The following is an 18296-nucleotide window of genomic DNA, read 5'->3' on the forward strand; positions in this document are numbered from 1 at the left end:
TGGTATTCCTGAAAACGAAAGCTCTTATTTTAAGCAAATTGAAAACGACTCAACAGAAATTGATGGAATAATGCAACATATGGGATTGCATCCAGAGAATAATATCACTGCGATTCGACGCCTTGGAAAGATTACTAAATCTTCTCCAAATGAATTAGCTTCTGATAGACCAAGATGTCGACCCCTCCTTGTTACAACTTCTAATGACCGATTCTTAAATAACTGCTTTGCTCGTAGTCACTACCTTCAGAATTACATTAACCGAGTGTATATTAAAAAGTTCCTTTCACATTCGGATCGTCAAACTGAGAAAAATCTTCTGGCCAAACGATATCAAATGATTACTTCCGAGGCGAAAAACAAGAAAGATTTTCGAATCAAAAATCTTAAACTTTACTATAAAGGCGCGCCAGTTGACATATCCTCAAATTGACTAAAATCTACGAATTGCTTACTGTTAAATTGTCAATCTATATGTCCACTCGATAAGAGATACGAATTAATTAGTCTCTGTAATACTAATTTGATTTCTTTGGTGTTTCTTACAGAAACTTGGCTTAATCCCGACATTGATGATTCTGAAATTTTTCTTGGCTCTTCTTATATCACTATATGTAGAACAGATCGAGAACGAAGACAGCACGGTGGTCTACTTATTGCACAATCGGCCAACGACCCTCTCAAAGCTATGAATACTACCATTCCGTCATTTGAATTTGCCGTTTCATGTGTTGTATTAAGCGAACTACCCTCCTTCTTTGTTCTCATCTATAACCCCCCCATGTCTTCTATTTATTCTGTTAATATTCAACTCCTCCTAAATTGCATTGAGTCCTACTTGTTGAAGATTGAAGAAATTTTACAGCAATACGGATACGGAAATACCTATAATTTTTACCTTCTCGGGGACTTTAATTTTCCTTCTATTGATTGGAATACTTACTCCTCTTCTTCTACAAATGAACGCTCTTTTCTTGAAATCATTATCGAAAATGGTTTTCTGCAGTTTGTTACTGAAGCGACACATAAGAACAAAAATATCCTAGATCTCGTTATTTCTAATGAAATAAACTTACCTGTATCAGTTGGCAATCAAATTTTCTCCGACCACTACCCCATTTTCTTTAATTTTAATTCTGTCCATCCGACTTGTGAGCTACAAAGTTCCTATTCCAAATCTTCTTTTAACATCCAAACTTTCAATACTTATCTTCAATCTATGTACAATTTGGTATCTCTTAATTCTTGCACAATAGAGTCCTATGCTGATAAGTGGTATAGTCTTCTCAATAGCTCGTTCAAGTCTGCCATTAAATTAAAACGTTCCAAAAGGAAGGTGTTGCCGATATTTTATTCTTCGCATACTGTTCATTTAATTAATCAGAAAGAAACAACACTTCGCAAATTAAAAAAAGAAAATTCTTATTTGCAGGCAATTAAATTGAAAGATATCACTAGATATCTTTCTGAATCAATTGAATTGGACAAAGAGGTCTTTATTAATCAGTTCAATCTTTCTTCTACGAGCGAATGTTTTAAGCTCCTCAAAACTCTCGGTTATAATTCTGCCCTTCCATCCATCATGTATCACGGCAATATTTCCTTGACAACTGAACTCGAAAAAGCTACTGGATTCAACAAGTTCTTCGCATCAGTTTTCAATGACCAAGAAATGTTCACATTGCCAGACTTGTTCTCCAATGTTTCGATTTGTTTAAACGATCTTAACTTATCATTACCTGATATTGAATCATTTTTGAATTACTGTCCCGACACTAGTAATACTGGTCCGGATAATATTCCCTCTTTCGTGTTATCTCACTGCTCTGATATCATATCACCCCTCGTTTACGATTTATATGCCTGGATATTGAAACACAAAAACTGGCCTAGTCAGTGGAAAACTTCTTTTGTTACCCCTTTATACAAATCTGATGCTCGCAATGACATTACTAACTACAGACCAATTAGTATTTTACCACGAATTTCCCTTATCCTGGAAAGAATTCTTTTCAACTTTACTTATCCAAAAGTTAGACATCTAATCAAACGTCAGCAACATGGTTTCATGAAGTCGCGCAGTACTATCAGCCAATTGATCATCTATCTCGACTCAATTTATTCTTCCTGCGATAAAAATTCTCCTGGACTAGCCATTTACTTTGATGTGAGAAAAGCTTTTGATTCAGTACCGCATCATTTGTTACTTGCTAAACTTGTTATACTCGGCTTTGATTTTGAATTTCTCCAGTTGTTTGAATCTTATCTGACAAACCGGTATCAGTGTGTGCTAATAAATCAATCAATTTCGTCTCCTCTGCCAGTTACCTCGGGCGTTCCTCAGGGGAGTGTTCTCGGCCCACTTCTGTTTATTTTATTTATAAATGATATGACCGATGATGTGTTAAATAGTGAATTTTATCTATTTGCAGACGACCTGAAGATTAATAGCTCATCTGCTCCATCATTAGTTCAAAAAGATATCGATTCTCTTTTTAATTGGTCAACTAACAATCACTTACAGTTTCATTCTGCCAAATGTAAAGTTCTGAACTTTGGTGGTTATGATGATTCTATCCAATTCTTGCTCGGATCAGACATCTTACCATTTGTTGATGAAATTAAAGATCTTGGTATCATAGTCTCCAACAATCTTTCCTGGAAATCCCATCTGAATACTAAGTTGACAAAATGTTCCAGATTGTTTTATTTTCTGAAACGAAATATTCCTTTCTCGGTATCCTGCAGTCGAAAAAAGTTACTTTACAATACTCTCATTCTGTCAATCTTACTTTACGGTGCTCCTGCATGGTGCCCTTCTTTGACACTATTACATCAGCTTGAACTGTTCCAGTACAAAGTTCTAAGATGGATCAAGAAATGTTCATCGTATGTTTCAGGGCTACTAAATCTGAATATGCTTCCAATTAGCTATGTATTGATTAGAGTTGAAATTCTTCTACTTTGGAAGCTCCATAACAATGTTATTGATGTTGACTGCAAAAGTGCAACCAGCTCGCTTCCTACGCGTTCCGCTACGAGTGGCCTATTCGTCATACCGAACACGAGGAAATTGAAAACTGACGATAACTTCTTTGTACGAGCTCCCCGTGCTGCCAATGAACTTCTGCGTCTGAAAATTATATCTTTCGACATGCCCCTGGGAATGTTCAAATCAAAACTGAATAAATTTTTACTGCTTAAAACTTCAACTTTGTTTGATATAAACAGATCATGCACATTCTTTGTCAAATGTTTTTGTAAAAATTGTCGATCGTAAGTTCATTCAATATTTATATTAACCCTGTATCCACCAATGGAATTAAAGTCTTTTACTACTACTACTACTACTACTACTATTCATATTGCTAATAAACTGAGAACTCTGAACAATTTGAATGGTTTTAATCGCCAATATCTGTCTCAATTAGAGAATGATTTCTCAAACTCAGTTAAACTCGATAAAATTCTGCTGATTCAACGTTTTTCGCCAAATTCTTCCAAGCATGCTTTCATGTTTCTGGACCAATTTAAATCAACTCAACTTGTCCCTACTAAACTTTTTTGGGGACGCAATCAGGTCGAGAGCAATGTTTTAATTAGTGAGACTGTCAATCAATATTTCGCTTCTGTTTATCAAGTATCTGAAAATAGTCCTTCTGCTGGTGGTAGTTTGGCTGATTCGGAAATCAAACTTTCAGAAGTTGATGTCTCCCCCAGTATTGTTGGCGAGCTCCTAGCTAAATGCAAAGAGACTTGTTCTACAGATAATATACCTGCATTAATTTATAAATCCTGTCACAGCATTCTTTCTCCGCTTGTTTCTTTCCTTTTGTTATCCATTATACAATCTTGTGTTTGGCCCGATTCCTGGAAAACTGCACTCATCACTTCTGTTTTCAAATCTGGTTCTCCTTATGATATTACTAATTATCGGCCAGTTAGCATACTTCCTCCTCTTTCACTCATCTTCGAGCGTATTTTGTTCAATCATATTTACCCTCGAGTCCGATACAAAATTTCGAATGCTCAGCATGGATTCCGCAAGAAGCCTTCCACCATAACGCAAATGCTCTCATATCTAGATGAAGTATATCACACTCACGATGCCAAAATTCCTTGCGCTGCCATGTATTTCGATTTTAGCAAAGCTTTCGATTTTGTCAGGCACGACATTCTTGTACAGAAGTTTGCTGCTTTTGGTTTTGACGATATTTTTACCGCTCTTTTGATTTCTTATCTTTCAAACCGTTTTCAATGTGTTAAAGTTCAAACAAGCATTTCCACCACTTTACCAGTTACTAGTGGTGTACCTCAAGGGAGCGTACTGGGTCCTCTGCTTTTCATATTGTTTATTAACGATCTTCCTGATATATTTAATCATTCAAACTGTTTTCTTTTCGCTGATGACTCAAAATTCATTTGTAAGACAAATTGCAGTGATTTACAGTCTGATGTGGACAGTTTCACTCATTGGTGTACACAGAATGGTCTTAAAATCAATAAAGACAAGTGCAATTTCATTATATTCAATGGCAAATTTCCTGATTGTATTTTTGTTAACAACCAACCTGTTCATTCTTTTAGTTTACTCAAAGACCTTGGTCTGCTAGTTAGCTCTGATCTTACTTGGTCAGACCATATTAGTAAAAAACTTCTATCGAGCAATAAAAATTTTTATTTTATTAAACGTTCTATTCCATATCACATTCCACTTTCTGTTAAACTCATGTTCATCAATACTTGTGATAAAAGTATTTTATTGTATGCTAGTCCTGTGTGGTCTCCCTCTTTAACTATGTTAAGGAAGCTTGAGAATTTCAACAGGAAATGTCTTACCTGGGTTACAGGTCATTTACCCTATTTAAAGCAACTTTCTTTAACGATTTCGCTTCCCATATCCTTCACGCTTATATTTAACGACCTTATCCTTTCCCACAAAATGTTAAATGGCGACTCAGAACTCCCTTTTGCTGCGTATTATTATTTTAAGGTGACGACATCAAGATCCAGCACGTTGATGACAGTTAAACCCGCAAGAAGATGGTCAACCGAGACGTTCTTCACCCACAGAACAGCACGTGCCCTGAACTACATGCTGAAAACAACGGAGATCGACTTTTTCACCTCTTTGCGCCGTTTTCGCAGTACCCTCAAAGACTTCTTACTAGAGCGCTCTAAACTCTTCAATCGTGAAAACTCATGCACTTGGTTTTTGAAGTGCCGTTGCTCTTTCTGTAGATCCTAGTTTTGTTCATCTATTTATATAAATTATGCCTTATTTTTAATAAGGGAATTAATTCTTTTTTTTTTGTGGCAATTCATGGTAAAGTTTCATGAAAAAGCTTCAAGTTTATATAATAACATTTATATATGAACCACCTTGAAGCTCTCAGGTGAAAAGTAATCATCGATATTTGTCAGAGATTTTGTTTTGTTTATTGTTATTGTAACTATGCGTATCTGAAATTTTATAAATTTTTTTTATAAAATTATAAAAAAATTATAATTTTATAAAATTTTTATGAATTGAGAGAAAAAAAACATAAAACATTTGACATACAATTGTGTATTGAAATTAATTACGATGTGCAATTAAAGTGTTTTTTTTTACACATTTTATAACATATTAATCACAAGAAATAATTACCAACTCTGAGGCGGCTAAAAATGACAGACTAAAACGAAAATTAGGCTGACAAGAGTATCATTTCCTTGGAAAGAATAATGTGAATTCAAACACATTTAAAAAACAAAATGGACCAAGTCCGAGGAATGTTTCAAAAGAAGCACCAAATTTATTTAAAAAAAAACATAAATTAATTATTATTTAAAGAAGACCCTGTTCCACAGGGCCAGTATAAAAATTTTTTAAAGATTTTCATCAATGTATAGGGAATTTTTATAGTGTTTTTTTATCGATACGTAAAATATGGCCAATTTTTATTTGAGTTACCGAAATGTTTCATATTGTAGCAGCTAGCTCCAAGTTCCACAGCATCAACACCCTTAACACATGTGAGAAAAACAATACGAGAGCCTTGTTACAGCAATTCCTGTCCTATCCCTTAATAACAACTTGCTGAACCAAGGAAAGAACCTCCGACAATTACTGGAAGACAGTCCACTGAAGGGGAAAAAGAGGTTGTGTGGCACGACGGGGTGAACAACACCAGTAGCAGCCACAGAACAAACAACTAACGCCCACCCGGTGTCGGGGAGCTGACAAACTATTTGAAGTCGAAGAAGCAGCAGATATTGGCGATCGTTTATTGCAGTAGGGAAGGAACGCCCGACTTGTTTAGTCAACTTCTTGGCACAGGAGTGCTCATTATTCCAGCTACAAAACGGCTACTCTCCAAGAGCAAGCAAAACGACCCGGAGCAGCTCAAGAAATATTTGAAGCTGCACCAGAGTGCTGAATTGGAGCTGAAATCTCTGCGATTGATAGTGGCACACAAAGAAAGGCTGTCAGAGCTGATTGGCAATATCAGGGGCAAACAACAGATACCATCACAGACAAGTAGGAAAGCTAAAGCAAGACGTGAGCAGAAGCTGAAGGCAGAGGAAGTGTCTGCGCTTCAAAGACAGGGGTGAGAAGAGTGTGATTTGTTTTGCTTTGTGCCTTATGAGTTTCATTACTCGTGGCCTGCAAAACAATGACCACAGTACTTTTGCCTGCTGTTTGGCTCAGACAAATTTTAAAAAGAAAACTAACTTGGAAAATTGTGTTACACTATTTAAAAATCTTTTAAAAATTCAAGTATCTGTACATAGACTGAAGTTTCTGAAAAAACGTCTGAAAAACGATCTAATACTGGACTTTTTAAAGTTTAGAGTCCCTGAAAACGGCGTTTTTTCGGACCAAGCTGTGCATAATTTCCAATTGAAACTACAGGACTAAAACTTCTAGGGCAAATGAGGATAGGAAAAGGTACGAGGAGATGCTAATGAAAGCAAGATCACTGGTGCAAAAAGAAATCGACGAACAGCGGTGGGCATCCATTTTCAGCTTCGTGAGGCGTCAAAATGAGGCAAACTTAAAGACAACATCAGAAAACCATAGAATAAAGTTAAAAACACTGTCCGAGAGACAAGATAAACCTCTTGGGGGGGAGAAATGAGCAATCAGTTAAGGTACTTGATAACATTGAACTGCCTGAATGGGTATATGAAGTGCTATCAATGAGCCCAAAGCATCCCATTAGAGACAAACTTAACGAAACACATTTTTTGACGGATATCGACTTTTTCCTCTCACAATTGAAAAATCAAAAAACATCTGGTGAAACGTTATATGAAATAGAAGCCGCGGCAAAGGCATATGCAAAAAACGTAAGGCAAACCCCAAGAGACAAAGCCGTTCAAAAACGAGGAAATATATCAAAGATAATGGGCTGCTGGCTGTGCCTTTTGATAAGGGGGTTGGTTTTCGCATAATGAGGTAACAAACATATGAATCAAAGCTGGAATCCTTGTTGCAATCTGCTCAGTTTGTGAAAAAAGATGCAACCACTGATGAGGTGATACTGAAAATTGAGAAGGAACATAACAAAGAATTACTAGCAATGAACAAAAGAGACAAGATGAAAGATCAGTTATATTCTAAGATGAGGTCAAAAGGGGGGCAACCCGCCCGTTTGTACGGTTTAGCTAAGGTACACAAGGATGAGACACTCCTACGACCAGTACTATCACTTCCAAGCAGCTCGTATGAGACTCTTTACAAAATGTTTGCAAAGTTTTTTGACAACATCGATGGAGCAAATATAGAAACCAATACTAAAGAGGCTAGAGAAACAATTGAAAACATTGCTCTTGATCCGGACGAAACCACAAGATCTCTTGATGTGACAAGTTTGTACACCAACGTTTCCCTTAAGGAGGCAATTGAAATTGCTTTTTAGAAGCTGTACAGCCAGGAGTCTCCTCCTGAAATTCAACGAGCAACCATGAAAAGGCTTTTGAATATGGCGGTCAGCAAAGTATATTTCAAGTGTAATGATTCATGGTATGTACAAGTTGATGGTTTAGCAATGGACGCGTCCCTTGCTGTATTTCTGGCAAACTTATGGCTGAAAGAGTACGAGTTTGCTCTAAGACAAGAAATACCGGTGGGAAAGGAGGTACAGCAAATAATGACAAAAACGGCTTGTGCCCATGTTGCAGCAGGAAAGTCATATATAGATCAAAAGGTGTTGAAGGCGAGAGTTGCCGAAACTGGTATCATCTGAAATGCGGAAAAATATCCGATGACGTATACGCATCAATAACCGAGATAGTCTGGTACTTTGAAAGCTGCTGCCGAGCTAAGAACAAAGAGAAGCATAATTCCCAGAAGAAATTGTTCCTCAGATATGTGGATGATATTGTTAGAACAGTCAGAGGGGAGCCGAGTTGTCTTCTCGATGCCGCCAATTCTTTTCATCCAAATTTGCAGAGCACTCTAGGGAAAAATAATTCGGATTTGCCGTTCCTGGATTTTATAGGTGGTATAGGTGCCAATCCTCGAACATTTCTCGAGAACAACAAGTATGTGATGCATTGGTTTTTTCTTTACTGGAAACATACTGTTTTCAGTACTCATTAATTGTCATTTGTTGAAATTGATTTGAGCGTCATCTCGTCTGTAAATCATAGCTTGTACTGACACGGAAATGCTTAAATTTTCAAACATGCAAAAAAAGTTTTTACACAAAACCCTAGTTCTCTGCTTATGTACGTGATTAGCCTCAATTTTAAAGGACAAAAATACTAATCACTCTTTTAAATGAAAAGATTCTTATGCAGGGAATATTTCCGTACCCTACTTTCAAATTGAAGCCTTAATATCAGGTTTAGTTAGTAATTTTCGAGAATAGTGACGAAAATTCCAAAAAAGGTAAAACAAATGTGAAAAAGGATTTTCCGGAGTTTATATTGGCTTTTCTACAAAAAATAGGGTGATACAGGTTACCCAGGAAAAAATTAACCACCACAGAATGAGCAGGTTCTTTTTCAAGAAGAAAAAGTTCCAAAAACGGTTTAAAATTCAAATCAAAAACTGGACATTTTCTATGGCCAAATTATTTTTCAAAACGCACGGCCACGGTTGCTAGAAAAAAACGGTTGTTAGTGTTGTTGTTTGAGTTCCATTTCAACGTCAAAGCCGACCTCACCTATCATTTCCTCAGTGTCTCGGATTTCGTTGCTTCTGTGGGCGTACCCTTCTTTAGCGCATTCGAAAGCATGGGTTAAGTGCACTTAGTTTACCATAGCGCATTGAGCAAATTCCAGGCTTTTTTTTCGGAAGCTAAATAACGGCATTGCTTTTATTTGCAGTGAGTCTTTCGGTATCATTTTCTCTTCTAAGTTCCAAATTTACCGTTTCAGGTTTCCGTTTTAATAAGGTAATTTTACTAACCAAGAACATAGTAATTGATCAAAGCAGCTCAAGATTTGAAAAATATATATATGGCCAAGGAATATGTCCAACTTTTGAAATTTAACCCCTTTTTGGAAATTTTTTCTTTTTTTGAAAAAAAACCGGTACTAATGTAGATACTCTTGATTTGTTCTTTTGATTGAAATCATCTTCTCATATTTGGTTTTTTCTTTCCGTTTAACTTTAAGTCTCCGATTTGTCAGGAAGTTTATAGGAAAAGTCTTAAAAAAATTTTACACAGCGACTAAGCTGCGCTTTGCAAACACCAGCAAAACCGCGACAAAAAAGCAGCTTTAGAAATTGAAATAAGAAAAAAAGCCTTGAATTATTACAACATTGCTACAAATTGGCTTCAAAACTGCGACCTCATGGTATCTTGATTCTGGCGCCCTGCCCTCTCGGCAACGAACGTGGCACCAAAAACAAATAGACACAATTTTGTAAGAAATCATCTGGAATACAACAAACTGAAGATATCCATACTAAATTAGCATGTCATATATTGGAAATCATAAAACCACTTAATGTATAAATTATGAATTTCCAAAAATTGCGATAAAGCGAGTTAGAAAATTTCTGAAATGGAGTTTTTATGATTGTTATGCTGTTAAAAACAAACAGTTTCTTTCAGTTCATTTAATCAATTAAAAACGCATCAACTGTGTTAAGTTAATACCATTCAAATGTCAAAGCACATGCTATCAAAAAATGGTAAATAAGCCATCATTAGTGGCACGAATATTTGCTACTTAGGTTGGAAAAAAAGATTACCAGTACTATTACACAAACGCTCACTAAAATCCACCAGTGTAAAATTAACTAAAAAGTCAAAAACTTGATATGTTTGACGCCGTCGCTTTTGTAAATCGAACAGAGGGAATAGCCGCTTGAGAATGGTAGATTCTCATGATTTTTTCTTTGGATTCTCAGACTTGAACCATTACTATTTGAGAATAAGAAAAATAACCAAAACAAATAGATCGAAAACCCCCTACTGAAACTTTGAAGGCCGTAGAACGTGGGGTAAAACGAACAGAGATTAGCGAAATATTGAGCCAAATAGAAAAGCGGCCGGTTTGGTACCTTTTTTGAATGACAAATCCCATACATTTTCTTAATACCTGTGTTTTTTAAACAGGGCCTAGCACTAGCCAAAAATAAAACAACAACATATGCTGTTAATTGTCTATGCCTAAATTGGCTTAAATATAATTTAAAAAAATAACAAAAGAGCCACCAAATGAGCACTTTTATTTGCGACTTAGATTGAAATTTTTTTTTCGTAATAATACAATACAATAACTTTCTTTTACTGGAAGTTCTTAGACATGCTTGCACTGCTAGGACTGAATGACTGAAAAAGGGAAGTTGAATACATGAAGCATATTTGACATATTCAAAACTACGACAAAAAATTCATTTTGTATTTGTCCGACAAAAACTTATTTTTTTCAAGAGAAAAGACATGAACAAAATATATTACCATGAACTGATTTCAACAAGAAGTACGAACTTTATTCAGAAAGTACAGTTTACGACAAGGATATTCGCCAAAACGTCAATTGCTTACAGTTTAACAACATCCACTTGCATCCTCCGACTTCCTGGACTTGGCGACGACATCTGGAGAGCTTCTTCAGTCGATTTGGTTCAATTTCAATCTCTGAAGAAGAAAGAAATCGAACCCATAGTCCTAGTTTATTTTGTTCGCAAGATTAAGGCATTGCCACACGAAATTAATTTTGGCTCTTTGTTTAAATTTGCAGATTAAAAAAGAACTATGGAAAATTCTACTGTAATGACAAGAAACTACAAAAAAGGATTTGCAAAATTGCTATTTCTACTTCATAAAAATATTATGTTTCGTTCTGTAGCCAAGATTTTCAGTGCTTTAACAAGTCTTTTTAGCCAAGATTGAGATATGAAGCTCTGATGACCCGAAACAGCCACTAAATTCAACTTTCTGGTACCCAGTACAACACAACCAGAAAATTCTATTTCAACCGCTGGTAACTCGACCAAACTACATTGATCAGCGACGCACGCTTCGCGCACTGACTCGACTCTGTCCAGGGCTATCTTTTCCGTGTGCAGAGAGTTATGTGGATCTGTCAATAAAATGATCTGATGGTTCGGTGTTAACTTCGCAAAGAAAATTGTGTCGTAATTTTCGACAAACAAAACTGCCCCACTTTGCAAAAAAGGAATAGAAAATTTAAAGAATTCGAACTCGTCTCTGCTGCTTTCAATACAGTTCTAGTACTGTAATACTGAGTCGACAAAAGCCATGCGGTTAAGAGGGTACGATTTACAGCACAAATAGCAAAAACACAGCCCACATCTTCGACAGTGATGCCTCCTACGATTGGCAGTGAACCGCAACTTGCAATCTGGACAATTCGTACATCTCGTGTCTGGAACCCAATTAGGCTCTGTGAGCAAAAATGGACTTTCGTCTTCTTTTGCGGTGAAAATTCGGGTTCCTTTCTTGTCTTTCACAATTTTTGATTCCTTTATTGACATTAACTTTGACCTGAAATTAATAAAAATAAAACTTTGATTGCAGAGTGAAAAGTTGATGACATGATGCAGGAAGTGTTCATACACTTCCTGCATCTTTAAAGCTGATTTTATCATCTGTGCAAAACTACAAGTTCTCAACTCTTGGATGCTTTTATGAGAAAAAATCAAAAATCAGGCAATGTCCACCGACTTCTACAAGCAACATTCAAAATAATAATAATTTTTCATTCCTTTTGAGAAATAGTCACTTTGGAAAGTACAACATCCTTTATTGCCAGCCTATAATAACATTGAGTATGATAACCATCAAATAGATATTAATACAAGAAACAAAAAATTTATTTCGGCGACAGATACAATGGGCAATACATAGAAAAGTCCTTGTATAAAACGTCCGTCATAATCTGGAACAAACTAACCGATGATAAAGTCAACTTTAAAGACATACTAACGTACAGAAAAGCAAAGATAAAATTCAAGAATTATTATTTATTATTATTTAAAGAAGACCCCTCTGTGGCAACTCATGGTAAAGTTTCATGGAAAAGCTTCAAGTTTATATAATAACATTTATATATAAACCACCTTGAAGCTCTCAGGTGAAAAGTAATCATCGATATTTGTTAGAGATTTTGTTTTGCTTATTGTTATTGTAACTATGCGTATCTAATGATGTTATAAAATTTTTATGAATTGATAGAAAAAAAAACAGAAAACATTTGACATACACTTGTGTTTTGAAATTAATTTCGATGTGCAATTTAAGTGCTTTTTTAACACATTTTATAACATATCAATCACAAGAAATATTTACCAACTCTGAGGTGGCTAAAAATGACAGACTAAAACAAAAATTAGGCTGACAAGAGTATCTTTTCCTTGGAAAGAATAATGTGAATTCAAACACATAGAAAAAACAAAATGGACCAAGTCCGAGGAATGTTTCAAGAGTAGCACCAAACTTATATTAAAAAAACGTAAATTTATTATTATTTGAAGAAGACCCTGTTCCAGAGGGCCAGTATAAAATTTGTTAATGATTTTCAACAATGTATAGGGAATTTTTATAGTGTTTTTTTGCCGATACGTAAAATATGACCGCTTTTTATTTGAGTTACCGAAATGTTTCATATTGTAGCAGCTAGCTCCCAGTTCCACAGCATCAACACCCTTAACACATGTGAGAAAAAGCAATACGAGAGCCTTGTTACAGCAATTCTGGCCTATCCCTTAATAACAACTTGCTGAACCAAGGAAAGAACCTCCGAAGATTACTGGAAGACAGTCCACTGAGGGGAAAAAAGTGGTTGTGTGGCACGACGGGGTAAACAACACCATTAGCAGCCACAGAACAAACGACTAACGCCCAGCCGGTGTCGAGGAGCTGACAAACTATTTGAAGTCGAAGAAGCAGCAGATATTGGCGATCGTCTATTGCAGAAGGGAAGGAACGCCCGACTTGTTTAGTCAACTTCTCGGCACAGGAGTGCTCATTATTCTAGCTGAAAAACGGCTACTCTCCAAGAGCAAGCAAAATGACCCGGAGCAGCTCATGGAATATTTGAAGCTGCATCAGAGTGCTGAATTGTAGCTGAAATCTCTGCTATTGTTAGTGGCATACAAAGAAAGGCTGTCGGAGCTGATTGGCAATATCAGGGGCAAACAACAGATACCATCACAGTCAAGGATGAAGGCGAAAGCAAGACGTGAGCAGAAGCTGAAGGCAGAGGAAGTGTCTGCGCTTCAAAGAGAGGGGTGAGAAGAGTGTGATTTGTTTTGCTTTGTGCCTTATGAGTTTCATTACTCGTGGCCTGCAAAACAATGACCACAGTACTTTTTCCTGCTGTTTGGCTCAGACAAATTTTAAAAAAAAAGTAACTTAGAAAATTGTGTTAGAATTTTTAAAAATCTTTAAAAAATCTCAAGTATCTGTACATAGACTGAAGTTTCTGAGAAAATGTCTGAAAAACGATCTAATACCGGACTTTTCAAAGTTTAGGTTCCCCGAGAACTTCTAAGGCAAATGAGGATACGAAAAAGTACGAGGAGTTGCTAATGAAAGCAAGATGACTGGTGCAAAAAGAAATTGACGAAAAGTGGTGGGCATTCATTTTCCGCTTCGTGAGGCGTCAAAATGAGGCAAGCTTAAAGACAACATCAGAAAATTATAGAATAAAGTTAAAAACACTGTCCGAGAGACAAGATAAACCTCTTGGGTGGAGAGATGAGCAATCAGTTAAGGTACTTGATAACATTGAACTGCCTGATGTTAGAGACAAATTTAACGAAACACATTTTTTGACGGATATCGACCTTTTCCTCTCACAATTGAAAAATCAAAAAACATCTGGTGAAACGTTATGTGAAATAGAAGCTGCGGCAAAGGCATATGCAAAAAACGTAAGGCAAACCCCAAGAGACAAAGCCGTTCAAAAACGAGGAAATATATCAAAGAAAATGGGCTGCTGGCTGTGTCTTTTGATAAGGGGGTTGGTTTTTGCATAATGAGGAAACAAACATATGAATCAAAGCTGGAATCCTAGTTGCAATCTGCTCAGTTTGTGAAAAAAGATGCAACCACTGATGAGATGATACTGAAAATTGAGACGGAACTTAACAAAGAATTAATAGCCATGAACAAAAGAGACGAAATAAGTGATCAGTTATATTCTAAGATGAGGTCAACAGGGGGCAACCAGCCCGTTTGTACGGTTTAGCTAAGGTACACAAGGATGAGACACTCCTACGACCAGTACTATCACTTCCAGGCAGCTCGTATGAGAATCTTAACAAAGTGTTTGCAAAGTTTTTTGACAACATCGATGGAGGAAATATAGAAACCAATACTAAAGAGGCTAGAGAAACAATTGAAAACATTGCTCTAGATCCGGACGAAACCATAAGATCTCTTGATGTGAAAAGTTTGTACACCAACGTTCCCCTGAAGGAGACAATTGAAATTGCTTTACTGAAGCTGTACAGCCAGGAGTCTCCTCCTGAAATTCAAAGAGCAACCATGGAAAGGCTTTTGAATATGGCGGTCAGCAAAGTATATTTCAAGTGTAATGATTCATGGTATGTACAAGTTGATGGTTTAGCAATGGGCGCGTCCCTCGCTGTAATTCTGGCAAACTTATGGCTGAAAGAGTACGAGTTTGCTCTAAGACAACAAATACCGGTGGGAAAGGAGGTACAGCAAATTAATGACAAAAACGGCTTGCGCCCATGTTGATCATATATAGATCAAAGGGGGTTGATTGCGAGAGTTGCCGAAACTGGTATCATCTAAAATGCGGAAAAATATCCGATGACGTATACGCATGAATAACCGAGATAGTTTGGTACTGTTAAAGCTGCTGCCGAGCTAAGAACAAGAGAAGGATAATCCCCAGGTGAAATTGTTCCTCAGATATGTGGATGACATTGTTAAAACAGTCAGAGGGGAGCCGAGTTGTCTTCTCGATGCCGCCAATTCTCTTCATCTAAATTTGCAGTTCACTCTAGAGAAAACTAATTCGGAGGGGAATTTGCCGTTCCTGGGTTTGAACATAAATGTATCGCAGGGTAGGCGTGTAACTTGCAGTTGGTATCAAAAACCAACAGATACAGGGACTATACTGAACTATAGAAGCTGCGCCCCAACTCAGTATAAGCGTAGTGTTATCCAAGGCACTGTACACAGGGTTATTAGGAGTACATCTAGCTGGGAGCAATTTGATAAGGCTATGGAAACTAATAGGGCGCAATGGCTGACAAATCAGTACCCTGAAAATTGGTCCGCAAAGATGGCTTCAGACGCCTTGTGCAAGATCATCGAAGGTAAGGGCAAGCTCCTGGATAGTGAGACGTGTTTGTCAGTTCAATCAACAAAGGATGGGAAGTAATGGTGCAATATAGAGGTAACCAGAGCCAATATTTTGCTAACAGGTTAGGAAAATTAACTAACGTTCAAGTGGTTTTCACCACAAGAAAACTTGAATCATGTTTACCATCACTGAAGTCAGCATTTTCTAATGACCTCAAGTCAAGAGTGGTTTATCAACTGTCATGTAGTGGATGCAGTTCCACCTATGTCGGACAAACTGTTCGACATTTGACCAGAGAATTGAGGAACATAAGAAAGCATATCACCGGTAGGCCTCCACCTTCAGCATTGCCAACTTGAGGGAAATAGCGCAGATCTTATTTGGGAAACTATAAATAGGTCAAACAACCAAACAAAATTGCTAACACTACAGGCACTACATATCAGGAAAGAGAAACCGGGCTTGAACACGCGCGATGAGTTTAGGAGCAGGGAGTTAACACTGAAAATTTAGTCCCAGAATATTTTTAGTTTTTTATATAAAACATACATGTCTAAATCGAAAACTTCGAGACAAAGTAATTTTAAAATGTTTAATTATTTTTAGAGGTTAAAAGTATTTTTATTTTAATAGTAATTTAGAGGTCAACTGAGATTGGCTAATTTTTTATCATGATGGTTTAAAAACAAATTGTGTGTGATTTGTTGTAAGTAACATTTATAAATTGATGTTTTATCGTCATTTAGATTAGTTTATTGTAAAAAGCCTGACGATGCACATAGTTGCGAAAACGTTTGAAATTTACTTTTTAGCAAAAATTTCTTTAGAAAAAATCACTTTAAATGCGATTTAAAAAACAGTAAAGATGGTATAGGTGCCAATCCTCGAACATTTCTCGAGAACATTATGTATGTGATGCATTGGTTTTATGTTTACTGGAAACGTACTGTTTTCAGTACTCATTAATTGTCATTTGTTGAAATTGATTTGAGCGTCATCTCGTCTGTAAATCATAGCTTGTACTGACACGGAAATGCTTAATTTTTAAACATGCAAAAAAGGTCATTACACAAAACCCTAGTTCTCTGCTTATGTACGTGATTAGCCGCAATTTTAAAGGACAAAAATACTACTCACTCTTTCAAATGAAAAGACTCTTATGCAGGGAAGATTTCGATACCCTAATTTTAGATTGAAGCCTTAATATCAGGTTTAGCTAGTAATTTTCGAGAATAGTGACGAAAATTCCAAAAAAGGTTAAAAAAATGTGAAAAAGGATTTTCCGGAGTTCATATTGGCTTTTCTACAAAAAATAGGTTGAAACAGATTACGCAGGAAAAAATTAACCACCACAGAATGAGCAGGTTCTTTTTCAAGAAGAAAAAGTTTCCAAAAACGGTTTAAATTTCAAATCAAAAACTGGACATTTTCTACGGCCATATTATTTTTCAAAAGGCACGGCCACGGTTGCTAGAAAAAAACGGTTGTTAGTTTTAATGTTTGGGTTCCATTTCTACGTCAAAACCGACCTCATCTATCATTTTCTCAGTGTCTCGGATTTCGTTGTGTTCTGTGGGCGTACCCTTCTTTAGCGCATTCGAAAGCATGGGTTAAGTGCACTAAGTTTAAAATAGCGCATTGAGCAAATTCGAGGCTTTTTTTCGGAAGCTAAATAACGGCATTGCTTTTATTTGCCCTGAGTCTTTCGGTACCTGGTCTCTTACGGTCAGACCGGAATAATCCAAGAGGCTCGATGGTCGACGGGATGTTGGCTTGAATAAATGCCCTATGAATAATATGATTGCCCATCAAATGTCTTGCATGAACAGATCTGCTCTTCTTGTAAACTAATGCATGCTTACCATAGGCATCGACTATATTGCCACAAGAGCACTTGTGTGGAGTGCAGACCGGTGCGACAAGACGATAACCTTTGGTAATTCGAAATTCATCAGCAGCGAGCTAGAGTGCTAATGTTCTCGAGGGAAGGGCTTTGAGCCAGTCAGCAGCTCCGGGGCACACCAAGCCGTTCAAGCGGGCCACGTGTCTTGATAATTTAAGCGACTCAGCTTGTTGAAGCATCACTGGGTGTGACCATTTGTTCTGTTTGAATTCGCGCTCTGGTAGAGGTTCATCACTGTTTATGGTACTTCGCCAGTGTTGTACTACAGCTCCGATTAGAGATTCAGTTGTTGCTTCATTGGCATAGATGTTGTTACAGATATCTAGAGTGCTAAATATGGATGGCGCATACGCAGCAATAGCCAGTTTCGGGACCTGAACAATAGCTAGTTTTGGGACCTGGCAATCAAAAAATCAAGAAATAAAAGACAAACCTTTCATATCGTATTGTTCCAGTAATGTAAATGAGCTCCTGCGTCGGTGGTATGCATGGTTATGGGCAAAATAAAGTACAACGTACCCAAGGATACATCACACAGTTCAACTCTTGCCCCCCCCCCGTGGGTGACACCAAGTACGTCTCACATACTAAAAAGAGTACAAAACTTAAAACGGCGTATTGATCGGCAAAACAAACCTAC

At 36.9% G+C, this 18296-nt stretch overlaps 1 protein-coding gene across 1 annotated transcript in view; it reads left to right on the forward strand.

Annotated features, from left to right (window-relative positions):
• Positions 1 to 18296, forward strand: part of LOC134852992 (inactive selenide, water dikinase-like protein) — a 304439-nt gene that overhangs the window by 489 nt on the left and 285654 nt on the right. The window lies entirely within an intron of this gene.

Source organism: Symsagittifera roscoffensis, chromosome 8 (assembly GCF_963678635.1).
Source record: "Symsagittifera roscoffensis chromosome 8, txSymRosc1.1, whole genome shotgun sequence".
Lineage (NCBI taxonomy): Eukaryota > Metazoa > Xenacoelomorpha > Acoela > Convolutidae > Symsagittifera > Symsagittifera roscoffensis.